This window comes from Eucyclogobius newberryi, unplaced genomic scaffold (genome assembly GCF_026437365.1).
Source record: "Eucyclogobius newberryi isolate DKJ021-1_F unplaced genomic scaffold, fEucNew1.0.hap1 SCAF_36, whole genome shotgun sequence".
Classification (NCBI taxonomy): Eukaryota; Metazoa; Chordata; class Actinopteri; order Gobiiformes; family Gobiidae; genus Eucyclogobius; species Eucyclogobius newberryi.
The window spans coordinates 237,484-251,519 of NW_027316012.1; positions in this window are offsets into that span (position 1 = coordinate 237,484).

The window sequence follows — 14,036 nt, forward strand, 5'->3', positions numbered from 1 at the left end:
AATCTCTTTTCAGACTTAGAGGTCAGAACACTTATTGCAATCCCATTTGAACCGTACCTAACCCTTTAGGCGCCAGAGATTATGGATGAAATAAATGTATAAATAAAAAACTTCTGAGATACAGAGAACTGAAGCCGGGGCACAGCTCTGGGTCGGCAGTGCCCCTGGAGGCCCGTAGAAGCTCCACACTCCAGTTGATTCTTGGATAAAAGGGCACCCAGCCGGTCTCGAACTCGCGTGAGGCGGAGCAGGGATCATCCACCCCGCACACGGCCAGACTTTGCCCGGCCAGGGAGCACCTTCTGCGGGTCGGAGGCTCCGGGTCGGAGCCCCTGGAGCCTGGAGCCCTCACCGGGCCCCGAACTCGGCTGCCGGAGGCAGTGCAGTGCCTCATGGATAAAAGGGCACCCAGCCGGTCTCGAACTCGCGTGAGGCGGAGCAGGGATCATCCACCCCGCACACGGCCAGACTTTGCCCGGCCAGGGAGCACCTTCTGCGGGTCGGAGGCTCCGGGTCGGAGCCCCTGGAGCCTGGAGCCCTCACCGGGCCCCGAACTCGGCTGCCGGAGGCAGTGCAGTGCCTCATGGATAAAAGGGCACCCAGCCGGTCTCGAACTCGCGTGAGGCGGAGCAGGGATCATCCACCCCGCACACGGCCAGACTTTGCCCGGCCAGGGAGCACCTTCTGCGGGTCGGAGGCTCCGGGTCGGAGCCCCTGGAGCCTGGAGCCCTCACCGGGCCCCGAACTCGGCTGCCGGAGGCAGTGCAGTGCCTCATGGATAAAAGGGCACCCAGCCGGTCTCGAACTCGCGTGAGGCGGAGCAGGGATCATCCACCCCGCACACGGCCAGACTTTGCCCGGCCAGGGAGCACCTTCTGCGGGTCGGAGGCTCCGGGTCGGAGCCCCTGGAGCCTGGAGCCCTCACCGGGCCCCGAACTCGGCTGCCGGAGGCAGTGCAGTGCCTCATGGATAAAAGGGCACCCAGCCGGTCTTGAACTCGCGTGAGGCGGAGCAGGGATCATCCACCCCGCACACGGCCAGACTTTGCCCGGCCAGGGAGCACCTTCTGCGGGTCGGAGGCTCCGGGTCGGAGCCCCTGGAGCCTGGAGCCCTCACCGGGCCCCGAACTCGGCTGCCGGAGGAAGTGCAGTGCCTCATGGATAAAAGGGCACCCAGCCGGTCTCGAACTCGCGTGAGGCGGAGCAGGGATCATCCACCCCGCACACGGCCAGACTTTGCCCGGCCAGGGAGCACCTTCTGCGGGTCGGAGGCTCCGGGTCGGAGCCCCTGGAGCCTGGAGCCCTCACCGGGCCCCGAACTCGGCTGCCGGAGGCAGTGCAGTGCCTCATGGATAAAAGGGCACCCAGCCGGTCTCGAACTCGCGTGAGGCGGAGCAGGGATCATCCACCCCGCACACGACCAGACTTTGCCCGGGGAAGGGCCACTCTGGCTGGGCATGGCCTCCGCCGAGCACCCCCTGGAACCCCTGGAGCCCCCGGAGCACCTCCAGAGCCACCCCCCACTCCTCCAGACTCTGCCCGGGGAAGGGCCACTCTGGCTGGGCATGGCCTCCGCCGAGCACCCCCTGGAGCCCCCGGAGCACCTCCAGAGCCACCCCCCACTCCTCCAGACTCTGCCCGGGGAAGGGACACTCTGGCTGGGCATGGCCTCCACTGAGCACCCCCTGGAGCCCCCGGAGCACCTCCAGAGCCACCCCCCACTCTCCCCAGACTATGCCCGTGGAACGGCCACTCTGGCTGGGCATGGCCTCCGCCGAGCACCCCCTGGAGCCCCCGGAGCACCTCCAGAGCCACCCCCCACTCCTCCAGACTCTGCCCGGGGAAGGGACACTCTGGCTGGGCATGGCCTCCACTGAGCACCCTCTGGAGCCCCCAGAGCACCTCCAGAGCCACCCCCCACTCTCCCCAGACTATGCCCGGGGAAGGGCCACTCTGGCTGGGCATGGCCTCCGCTGAGCACCCCCTGGAGCCCCCGGAGCACCTCCAGAGCCACCCCCCACTCTCCCCAGACTCACCCCGGGGAAGGGCCACTCTGGCTGGGCATGGCCTCCGCTGAGCACCCCCTGGAACCCCTGGAGCCCCCGGAGCACCTCCAGAGCCACCCCCCACTCCTCCAGACTCTGCCCGGGGAAGGGACACTCTGGCTGGGCATGGCCTCCACTGAGCACCCCCTGGAGCCCCCGGAGCACCTCCAGAGCCACCCCCCACACTCCCCAGACTATGCCCGGGGAAGGGCCACTCTGGCTGGGCATGGCCTCCGCCGAGCACCCCCTGGAGCCCCCGGAGCACCTCCAGAGCCACCCCCCACTCCTCCAGACTCTGCCCGGGGAAGGGCCACTCTGGCTGGGCATGGCCTCCACTGAGCACCCCCTGGAGCCCCCGGAGCACCTCCAGAGCCACCCCCCACTCTCCCCAGACTATGCCCGGGGAAGGGCCACTCTGGCTGGGCATGGCCTCCGCCGAGCACCCCCTGGAACCCCTGGAGCCCCCGGAGCACCTCCAGAGCCACCCCCCACTCCTCCAGACTCTGCCCGGGGAAGGGACACTCTGGCTGGGCATGGCCTCCACTGAGCACCCCCTGGAGCCCCCGGAGCACCTCCAGAGCCACCCCCCACTCTCCCCAGACTATGCCCGGGGAAGGGCCACTCTGGCTGGGCATGGCCTCCGCCGAGCACCCCCTGGAGCCCCCGGAGCACCTCCAGAGCCACCCCCCACTCCTCCAGACTCTGCCCGGGGAAGGGACACTCTGGCTGGGCATGGCCTCCACTGAGCACCCCCTGAAGCCCCCGGAGCACCTCCAGAGCCACCCCCCACTCTCCCCAGACTATGCCCGGGGAAGGGCCACTCTGGCTGGGCATGGCCTCCACTGAGCACCCCCTGGAGCCCCCGGAGCACCTCCAGAGCCACCCCCCACTCTCCCCAGACTATGCCCGGGGAAGGGCCACTCTGGCTGGGCATGGCCTCCGCCGAGCACCCCCTGGAACCCCTGGAGCCCCTCCAGAGCCACCCCCCACTCCTCCAGACTCACCCCGGGGAAGGGCCACTCTGGCTGGGCATGGCCTCCGCCGAGCACCCCCCTGGAACCCCTGGAGCCCCTCCAGAGCCACCCCCCACTCCTCCAGACTCACCCCGGGGAAGGGCAACTCTGGCTGGGCATGGCCTCCGCTGAGCACCCCCTGGAACCCCTGGAGCCCCCGGAGCACCTCCAGAGCCACCCCCCACTCCTCCAGACTCTGCCCGGGGAAGGGCCACTCTGGCTGGGCATGGCCTCCACTGAGCACCCCCTGGAGCCCCCGGAGCACCTCCAGAGCCACCCCCCACTCTCCCCAGACTATGCCCGGGGAAGGGCCACTCTGGCTGGGCATGGCCTCCGCCGAGCACCCCCTGGAACCCCTGGAGCCCCCGGAGCACCTCCAGAGCCACCCCCCACTCCTCCAGACTCTGCCCGGGGAAGGGCCACTCTGGCTGGGCATGGCCTCCACTGAGCACCCCCTGGAGCCCCCGGAGCACCTCCAGAGCCACCCCCCACTCTCCCCAGACTATGCCCGGGGAAGGGCCACTCTGGCTGGGCATGGCCTCCGCCGAGCACCCCCTGGAACCCCTGGAGCCCCCGGAGCACCTCCAGAGCCACCCCCCACTCCTCCAGACTCTGCACGGGGAAGGGACACTCTGGCTGGGCATGGCCTCCACTGAGCACCCCCTGGAGCCCCCGGAGCACCTCCAGAGCCACCCCCCACTCTCCCCAGACTATGCCCGGGGAAGGGCCACTCTGGCTGGGCATGGCCTCCGCCGAGCACCCCCTGGAACCCCTGGAGCCCCCGGAGCACCTCCAGAGCCACCCCCCACTCCTCCAGACTCTGCACGGGGAAGGGACACTCTGGCTGGGCATGGCCTCCACTGAGCACCCCCTGGAGCCCCCGGAGCACCTCCAGAGCCACCCCCCACTCTCCCCAGACTATGCCCGGGGAAGGGCCACTCTGGCTGGGCATGGCCTCCGCCGAGCACCCCCTGGAACCCCTGGAGCCCCTCCAGAGCCACCCCGCATTCCCCCAAACTCAGTCTGGGGACGGGCCACTCTTCCCCGGGTTGCAGGCTCTGGGACTCCGGGGATGACCACCGGGGACCAGGCCCTCCCTTCGAACCCGGGGACCCACACTTAAGCACCCCCACACGGGCTACACACCCTTGTTTCAGCCCCCTGGAGGTCCGTGCCCTTGGTACTATACCATGGAAGTCCGTGCCCTTGGTACTCCGACTGGAGTACCAAGGGAAGGGCCCAGCACTCACCACAGAGGCTCGCGCCGGCCCCGGCCCACCTTTCGTCCCCGGGTACCCACACTTAAGCACCCCAACACGAGCTACACACCCTTGGTGCAGCCCCCTGGAAGTCCGTGCCCTTGGTACTCTGAGCCACTTTAAAAGATAAAAAGCACCAGGACCCCGAGGCCCTGGCTCCCCTGTCCCCTACACCACACTTGGAGGCAGGGCCCTTGCCCTCCACTGGCTGCCCCCGCGCCCAATGTACTCCATAACCGAAGAAGAGAGGGGGACCCGGAGGCCGGCCTACTAGGGTAACAGGTTTAATTTAGAGCCGGGGCTCTGGACCACAAATGCCAACAACCCCGCAGTGCGCAGGAGCCTTCGAAGCTGGATGAAACCAGAACGGGGCCCTACGATGGCGGTGACCAGCCAGTTGATAGCAAAGTGAGCCCTGGACAGGAGCTGCATTTGACAAACTCAGAGACGAGGAAGGGACCGGAGTCGGACCAAATATATCATCTGGCGCTGTGTCCAGCGTGAGGGTGAGCCAGCGCAAATCAGGACCACAAATGCCAACAACCCCGCAGTGCGCAGGAGCCTTCGAAGCTGGATGAAACCAGAACGGGGCCCTACGATGGCGGTGACCAGCCAGTTGATAGCAAAGTGAGTCCTGGACAGGCGCTGCATTTGACAAACTCAGAGACGAGGAAGGGACCGGAGTCGGACCAAATATATCATCTGGCGCTGTGTCCAGCGTAAGGGTGAGCCAGCGCAAATCAGGACCACAAATGCCAACAACCCCGCAGTGCGCAGGAGCCTTCGAAGCTGGATGAAACCAGAACGGGGCCCTACGATGGCGGTGACCAGCCAGTTGATAGCAAAGTGAGCCCTGGACAGGCGCTGCATTTGACAAACTCAGAGACGAGGAAGGGACCGGAGTCGGACCAAATATATCATCTGGCGCTGTGTCCAGCGTAAGGGTGAGCCAGCGCAAATCAGGACCACAAATGCCAACAACCCCGCAGTGCGCAGGAGCCTTCGAAGCTGGATGAAACCAGAACGGGGCCCTACGATGGCGGTGACCAGCCAGTTGATAGCAAAGTGAGCCCTGGACAGGCGCTGCATTTGACAAACTCAGAGACGAGGAAGGGACCGGAGTCGGACCAAAAATATGCGCCGGCCCTGCCCCCCGCCCCGCGCAGAGCCATCGGACACGTTGAGGCTGAAGGGGACTGGCGCAGAGCCCTTGGGCCCAGGGGCTAAGCGCAGCCATCATCCTTCAAGCCGCGCCTCCTGCTGCGCGGGGGTGAGTGACAATGGGCTCGGACTGTGGTTCCGTCGGACGCGTTGAGGCTGAAGGAGACTGGCGCAGAGCCCCTGTAACAGGGGCTAAGCGCAGCCATCATCCTCCAAGCCGCGCGTCCTTCAGTGCGGGGGTGAGTGACAGTGGGCCTGGACTGTTGTTCCACCGGACGCGTTGAGGCTGAAGGGGACTGGTGCAGAGCCCCTGTGCCAGGGGCTAAGCGCAGCCATCATCCTCCAAGCCGCGCGTCCTTCTGCGCAGGGGTGAGTGACAGTGGACCCGGACTGTGTTCCCACCGGACGCGTTGAGGCTGAAGGGGACTGGCTCAGAGCCCCTGGCACAGGGGCTAAGCACAGCCATCATCCTTCAAGCCGCGCGTCCTTCAGTGCGGGGGTGAGTGACAGAGGGCCTGGACTGTTGTTCCACCGGACGCGTTGAGGCTGAAGGGGACTGGTGCAGAGCCCCTGTGCCAGGGGCTAAGCGCAGCCATCATCCTCCAAGCCGCGCGTCCTTCTGCGCAGGGGTGAGTGACAATGGACCCGGACTGTGTTCCCACCGGACGCGTTGAGGCTGAAGGGGACTGGCTCAGAGCCCCTGGCACAGGGGCTAAGCGCAGCCATCATCCTCCAAGCCGCGCGTCCTTCAGTGCGGGGGTGAGTGACAGTGGGCCTGGACTGTTGTTCCACCGGACGCGTTGAGGCTGAAGGGGACTGGTGCAGAGCCCCTGTGCCAGGGGCTAAGCGCAGCCATCATCCTCCAAGTCGCGCGTCCTTCTGCGCAGGGGTGAGTGACAGTGGACCCGGACTGTGTTCCCACCGGACGCGTTGAGGCTGAAGGGGACTGGCTCAGAGCCCCTGGCACAGGGGCTAAGCACAGCCATCATCCTTCAAGCCGCGCGTCCTTCAGTGCGGGGGTGAGTGACAGAGGGCCTGGACTGTTGTTCCACCGGACGCGTTGAGGCTGAAGGGGACTGGTGCAGAGCCCCTGTGCCAGGAGCTAAGCGCAGCCATCATCCTCCAAGCCGCGCGTCCTTCTGCGCAGGGGTGAGTGACAATGGACCCGGACTGTGTTCCCACCGGACGCGTTGAGGCTGAAGGGGACTGGCTCAGAGCCCCTGGCACAGGGGCTAAGCGCAGCCATCATCCTTCAAGCCGCGCGTCCTTCAGTGCGGGTGTGAGTGACGGTCCCATCTCCGGAGACAAGGGGCCAGGCGCGGGGGAAGCCAGTCAGACTGAAGCCCCGCGCCTGGTGGGACCTCTGTCTCGGCCTCGCTTCCAACGTGTCCGGCGTGAGGTTAGCCGGAGCAAACCACAGCCGCAAAATGTAAACAAACCCGCAGTGCGCAGGAGCCTTCGAAGCTGGATAAAACCAGAACGGGGCCCTACGATGGCGGGTCTTGAGTGCCAATAGACCAAGCTCCTTGTCTGGTATACATAGAACCATGATTTGTACCATTTTCATGGTTGATTCACGGATGATCCCTGCTCCGCCTCACGCGGGTTGGACGGCTGGGTGCCTTTTATCCATGAGGCACTGCACTGCCTCCGGCAGCCGAGTTCGGGGCCCGGTGAGGGCTCCAGGCTCCAGGGGCTCCGACCCGGAGCCTCCGACCCGCAGAAGGTGCTCCCTGGCCGGGCAAAGTCTGGCCGTATGCGGGGTGGATGGCCCTGGGTCTGGGCGGCGCTAAGATCACGGAGCGGGTCACCTCCGCGTACAGCCCGTGGTCAGCGTGACACCGTGCTCTGCCCCGAGCAATCAGAGCAAACAGGAAGCTTCTGGAAGTGCCCGGGAGTCTGGTAAAATCAAGCCGAAAATAGACCCTCTCATGCCGGGTCTGAGCGGCACTTAGAGCCCGGAGGAGCGCGGAGCGCGGGGCTACATTCAGAGGCTCCGTGATCCGCCTTACAACCAGCTCTCACCTCCGCGTACAGCCCGTGGTCAGCGTGACACCGTGCTCTGCCCCGAGCAATCAGAGCAAACAGGAAGCTTCTGGAAGTGCCCGGGAGTCTGGTAAAATCAAGCCGAAAATAGACCCTCTCATGCCGGGTCTGAGCGGCGCTTAGAGCCCGGTGGAGCGCGGAGCGCGGGGCTCCATTCAGAGGCTCCGTGATCCGACGCTCACCTCCGCACCTCCGAACCATGACTTGACATTACGGCTGTGAAGGAGCCTTGGAAGCTGGATAAAACCAGAACGGGGCCCATCGATCGCGGTTCTCGTGTGCCCGTCAAACGAGCTCCTTGCCCGGTATCCGCACAACCAGGAAATGTACCTGTTTCGATTGCGAAAAACGTCATTCTCAAAAACCGCCCGCCCCTCCCTCCCAGCATTACCATTTTGCACATTCCGCGTGAGAGCAGCGTAAGAATTTCTCGGGAGCAGCGTGATTTAGCCCGGGAATTTTGAGCTGAACGCTTATTCCCACGAGCCCAAAAAACGACTAAGTCCAACGGTATATAGTGTACTATTGCCGAAAAACGACAGAGTCGCTCTGGTATAGTGTACTATTGCCGAAAAATGACAGAGTCTTTTCAGGTATAGTGTACTATTTCGGTTTTTACTCTAAGTCCCTCAGGGGCATATGGTGCTATACTATGATGGTCAGATCACCTCCAGGCCCCAGGGGAGTGCTTTTCTGGGGGCAAACAGTGCACTGATGATGGGGGATTATTTCATTTTGCTCATTTTGGTGTTTTTTCACATTTTAACCCATTTTCACCCCATTTGCTCACAACTTCATACTACGGCCCGGAAAAACGACAGAGTCGCTCGGGTATAGTGTACTATTGCCGAAAAATGACAGAGTCTTTTCAGGTATAGTGTACTATTTCGGTTTTTACTCTAAGTCCCTCAGGGGCATATGGTGCTATACTCTGATGGTCAGATCACCTCCAGGCCCCAGGGGAGTGCTTTTCTGGGGGCAAACAGTGCACTGATGATGGGGGATTATTTCATTTTGCTCATTTTGGTGTTTTTTCACATTTTAACCCATTTTCACCCCTTTTGCTCACAACTTCATACTACGGCCCGGAAAAACGACAGAGTCCCTCGGGTATAGTGTACTATTGCAGAAAAACGACAGTCTTTTCAGGCATAGTGTACTATTTCGGTTTTTACTCCAAGTCCCTCAGGGGCATATGGTGCTATACTCTGATGGTCAGATCACCTCCAGGCCCCATTGGAGTGCTTTTCTGGGGGCAAACAGTGCACTGATGATGGGGGATTATTTAATTTTGCTCATTTTGGTGTTTTTTCACATTTTAACCCATTTTCACCCCTTTTGCTCACAACTTCATACTACGGCCCGGAAAAACGACAGAGTCCCTCGGGTATAGTGTACTATTGCCGAAAAACGACAGAGTCCCTCGGGTATAGTGTACTATTGCCGAAAAACGACAGAGTCCCTCGGGTATAGTGTACTATTGCCGAAAAACGACAGAGTCCCTCGGGTATAGTGTACTATTGCCGAAAAACGACAGAGTCCCTCGGGTATAGTGTACTATTGCCGAAAAACGACAGAGTCCCTCGGGTATAGTGTACTATTGCCGAAAAACGACAGAGTCCCTCGGGTATAGTGTACTATTGGCTGGAAGCTCGGTTTTTTTTCTAAGACCAGCAGGGGTATATGGTACTATATTCTGGTGGTCAGATCACCTCCAGGCCCCAGGGGAGTGCTTTTCTGGGGGCAAACTGTGCACTGATGATGGGGGATTATTTCATTTTGCTCATTTTGGTGTTTTTTCACATTTTAACCCATTTTCACCCCTTTTGCTCACATCTTCAAACTCGGGCCCTGATTACAAGTTCTGACCAAATGATGACAAACACGGTATTTATTATGTATTTTTTTCATTTTTTTTATTTTTCCAACTTATACATCCATCATTGGTGCCAGGCAGGTTGTGGAGAAAGCAGTGAAGAAAGGAGAGAGCCATCACAGAAAAGATGTCCATCCAGGGTCAAGGTACCCTGCACTTTTACATATCCAAATGACAGCATTTAAAGTTTTTTAGCGTATGGTATCTCTCGTTGCATGGAACCGCACAGAGGCCAACGCCACACTGACGGCACCTGTACTTTGTTTGCCGCCTGCCTTTGGTACGAGAGCGGTCAGAGCACACGGCGCAGTCTGGACGTCCCTCTGCTTGACAAAGCCAATGACGCTCTGTGAGTCTCTGTGGCATTTCACCCTCCGGTCTTGAGCGCCTTTCTTGTTTTTTGGAGTGATCAGCCAGTAATGCATCAATAATCTTCTGAATGTAAACCTTTAAAGGTTTGTGTGGGCCTGGAGTGGATTTGGTGTATATGATGTGTGAGTTGACAATACTTATGCTTATAATGGCATTGAATATGCGATGATACCATTTCCGGGACCTGTGTGGAAAGAGGTATGTCTTCATCCTCTGGTCAGCAGTGTCCACTCCACCCATGTAGGCGTTGTACTGGTCGACACATACAGGTCTTTTGATGTCACGGAAGCCAGTGTCATCTGTCTTGGATCGGATCCTCCTCTGAACACAATCATTTCCATGGACTGTGGACAACATGGTGAGACGTTTAGTATCGTGCCAAGCACAAGCCAGGAGTGTTCCCTTTCTGCAAAAAACTGGGTCATCTCCTTTTTTCAGCTGTAAGACACTTTTACCAAGGCATTTTGGCATCCCCAACCTGGTAATCCTTACCGTCCCACACAGTCCAGTTTCCAAATCTGCTAATTCATTTGCAATTACAGGCGAGGTATAGTAACTGTCCATGTAAATCTCGTGTCCTTTGCCCGTAAAGGGAGAAACCAACTCACGGACAACTGCGTGTGTTGCACTGATGTTGCTTGCATTATTTTTGTACTGTCCAGTGTGCATTGACCAGCGCAAAACATACCCTGAACAGCTTTCACTCAGGGCATACACTCTATAGCCATATTTGTCAGGTTTATTTGGAGAGTAACATTTTAGTGAAGATCTCCCCTTGAAAGCTATTGTCATTTCATCTAAAGAAAGCTCCTTGATTGGACTGTAAACTGCTGCAAATTTGGGAATAATCAAATCTATTATTGGGCGGACTTTGAACAGTTTATCGTGCCCGGGCTCGCCTGTTCTCACATAATCATTATTGTTGACAAAATGAAAGAACGAAAGAATGATTTCAAATCTGTTTCTTGACATTACATTTCCAAATCCAGGCGTTTGTGTAAGCCGAAATGTTCCCCAGTAATCCTCGATTTCAGGTTTCTCAACAAGGCCCATGGAGAGATGCAAAGCGAAGAAAGCTTTCATTTCGGTGACTGATACATCATACCACTCAAGAAATCTTGAATGTGGCTTCAGAATCATAGGTGCCATACACTGATGTGCATATCTATTTGTCTCATCAGTAATGAAAGTCCAAAACTGATCGGTCAGAAAGAGTGACAGAATATCAAATGGATTAGCATCCGTCAGATCCATCTCTCCTGTGTAGCCAACTGGGTCTTCAAAAGGTTTGATCCATGCCTCAAATACCTCGACCTCTCTCAGCATGTCCCAGCTCTCATCCACCGGGCAAGTTTTACTGCAGCCACTGGTTCCACTGGTTCCTCGCCTCCGTCTGTCCTTTGCACCTGTCCGTTGTTTCGAAGTCCCTTCATCTCCACTTGGAAATCCATCGTCACTCTCGGGGAGATAATACCCTTCAGAGTCAGAATCTGCTGTAAATTGCATGCCACGTGTACTTCCTCCAGCCATTTTTTTCCTTACCGGATCTGCCCTGGATCATACCTGGCTAATAAAGGGAAGTTGCACCGAACCGACCAATGACTGAAGTGATTCATTTTCTACTATTATTTCATTAATTTCCTTGTACGGTAAAGTTGCATTTCTGCGACTTTGGCGCTTAAAGGGTTAGAATACAGAGTTTTTGGTTTCAATACCTTATCATCTGCTGCCATCTTCTGTATTTTTTGTAAATAAAGGTGGACAAAAATAAATAAATATTTGACAAACGCCAAGCCTAGCCCCAAGCCCCAAGGACTGATAACCCTTTAGGCGCCAGAGATTATGGATGAAATAAATGTATAAATAAAAAACTTCCTGAGATACAGAGAACTGAAGCCGGGGCACAGCTCTGGGTCGGCAGTGCCCCTGGAGGCCCGTAGAAGCTCCACACTCCAGTTGATTCTTGGATAAAAGGGCACCCAGCCGGTCTCGAACTCGCGTGAGGCGGAGCAGGGATCATCCACCCTGCACACGGCCAGACTTTGCCCGGCCAGGGAGCACCTTCTGCGGGTCGGAGGCTCCGGGTCGGAGCCCCTGGAGCCTGGAGCCCTCACCGGGCCCCGAACTCGGCTGCCGGAGGCAGTGCAGTGCCTCATGGATAAAAGGGCACCCAGCCGGTCTCGAACTCGCGTGAGGCGGAGCAGGGATCATCCACCCCGCACACGGCCAGACTTTGCCCGGCCAGGGAGCACCTTCTGCGGGTCGGAGGCTCCGGGTCGGAGCCCCTGGAGCCTGGAGCCCTCACCGGGCCCCGAACTCGGCTGCCGGAGGCAGTGCAGTGCCTCATGGATAAAAGGGCACCAAGCCGGTCTCGAACTCGCGTGAGGCGGAGCAGGGATCATCCACCCCGCACACGGCCAGACTTTGCCCGGCCAGGGAGCACCTTCTGCGGGTCGGAGGCTCCGGGTCGGAGCCCCTGGAGCCTGGAGCCCTCACCGGGCCCCGAACTCGGCTGCCGGAGGCAGTGCAGTGCCTCATGGATAAAAGGGCACCCAGCCGGTCTCGAACTCGCGTGAGGCGGAGCAGGGATCATCCACCCCGCACACGGCCAGACTTTGCCCGGCCAGGGAGCACCTTCTGCGGGTCGGAGGCTCCGGGTCGGAGCCCCTGGAGCCTGGAGCCCTCACCGGGCCCCGAACTCGGCTGCCGGAGGCAGTGCAGTGCCTCATGGATAAAAGGGCACCCAGCCGGTCTCGAACTCGCGTGAGGCGGAGCAGGGATCATCCACCCCGCACACGGCCAGACTTTGCCCGGCCAGGGAGCACCTTCTGCGGGTCGGAGGCTCCGGGTCGGAGCCCCTGGAGCCTGGAGCCCTCACCGGGCCCCGAACTCGGCTGCCGGAGGAAGTGCAGTGCCTCATGGATAAAAGGGCACCCAGCCGGTCTCGAACTCGCGTGAGGCGGAGCAGGGATCATCCACCCCGCACACGGCCAGACTTTGCCCGGCCAGGGAGCACCTTCTGCGGGTCGGAGGCTCCGGGTCGGAGCCCCTGGAGCCTGGAGCCCTCACCGGGCCCCGAACTCGGCTGCCGGAGGCAGTGCAGTGCCTCATGGATAAAAGGGCACCCAGCCGGTCTCGAACTCGCGTGAGGCGGAGCAGGGATCATCCACCCCGCACACGACCAGACTTTGCCCGGGGAAGGGCCACTCTGGCTGGGCATGGCCCCCACTGAGCACCCCCTGGAACCCCTGGAGCCCCCGGAGCACCTCCAGAGCCACCCCCCACTCCTCCAGACTCCGCCCGGGGAAGGGCCACTCTGGCTGGGCATGGCCTCCGCCGAGCACCCCCTGGAACCCCCGGAGCACCTCCAGAGCCACCCCCCACTCCTCCAGACTCTGCCCGGGGAAGGGACACTCTGGCTGGGCATGGCCTCCACTGAGCACCCCCTGAAGCCCCCGGAGCACCTCCAGAGCCACCCCCCACTCTCCCCAGACTATGCCCGGGGAAGGGACACTCTGGCTGGGCATGGCCTCCACTGAGCACCCCCTGGAGCCCCCGGAGCACCTCCAGAGCCACCCCCCACTCTCCCCAGACTATGCCCGGGGAAGGGCCACTCTGGCTGGGCATGGCCTCCGCCGAGCACCCCCTGGAGCCCCCGGAGCACCTCCAGAGCCACCCCCCACTCCTCCAGACTCTGCCCGGGGAAGGGACACTCTGGCTGGGCATGGCCTCCACTGAGCACCCTCTGGAGCCCCCAGAGCACCTCCAGAGCCACCCCCCACTCTCCCCAGACTATGCCCGGGGAAGGGCCACTCTGGCTGGGCATGGCCTCCGCTGAGCACCCCCTGGAGCCCCCGGAGCACCTCCAGAGCCACCCCCCACTCTCCCCAGACTCACCCCGGGGAAGGGCCACTCTGGCTGGGCATGGCCTCCGCTGAGCACCCCCTGGAACCCCTGGAGCCCCCGGAGCACCTCCAGAGCCACCCCCCACTCCTCCAGACTCTGCCCGGGGAAGGGACACTCTGGCTGGGCATGGCCTCCACTGAGCACCCCCTGGAGCCCCCGGAGCACCTCCAGAGCCACCCCCCACTCTCCCCAGACTATGCCCGGGGAAGGGCCACTCTGGCTGGGCATGGCCTCCGCCGAGCACCCCCTGGAGCCCCCGGAGCACCTCCAGAGCCACCCCCCACTCCTCCAGACTCTGCCCGGGGAAGGGACACTCTGGCTGGGCATGGCCTCCACTGAGCACCCCCTGGAGCCCCCGG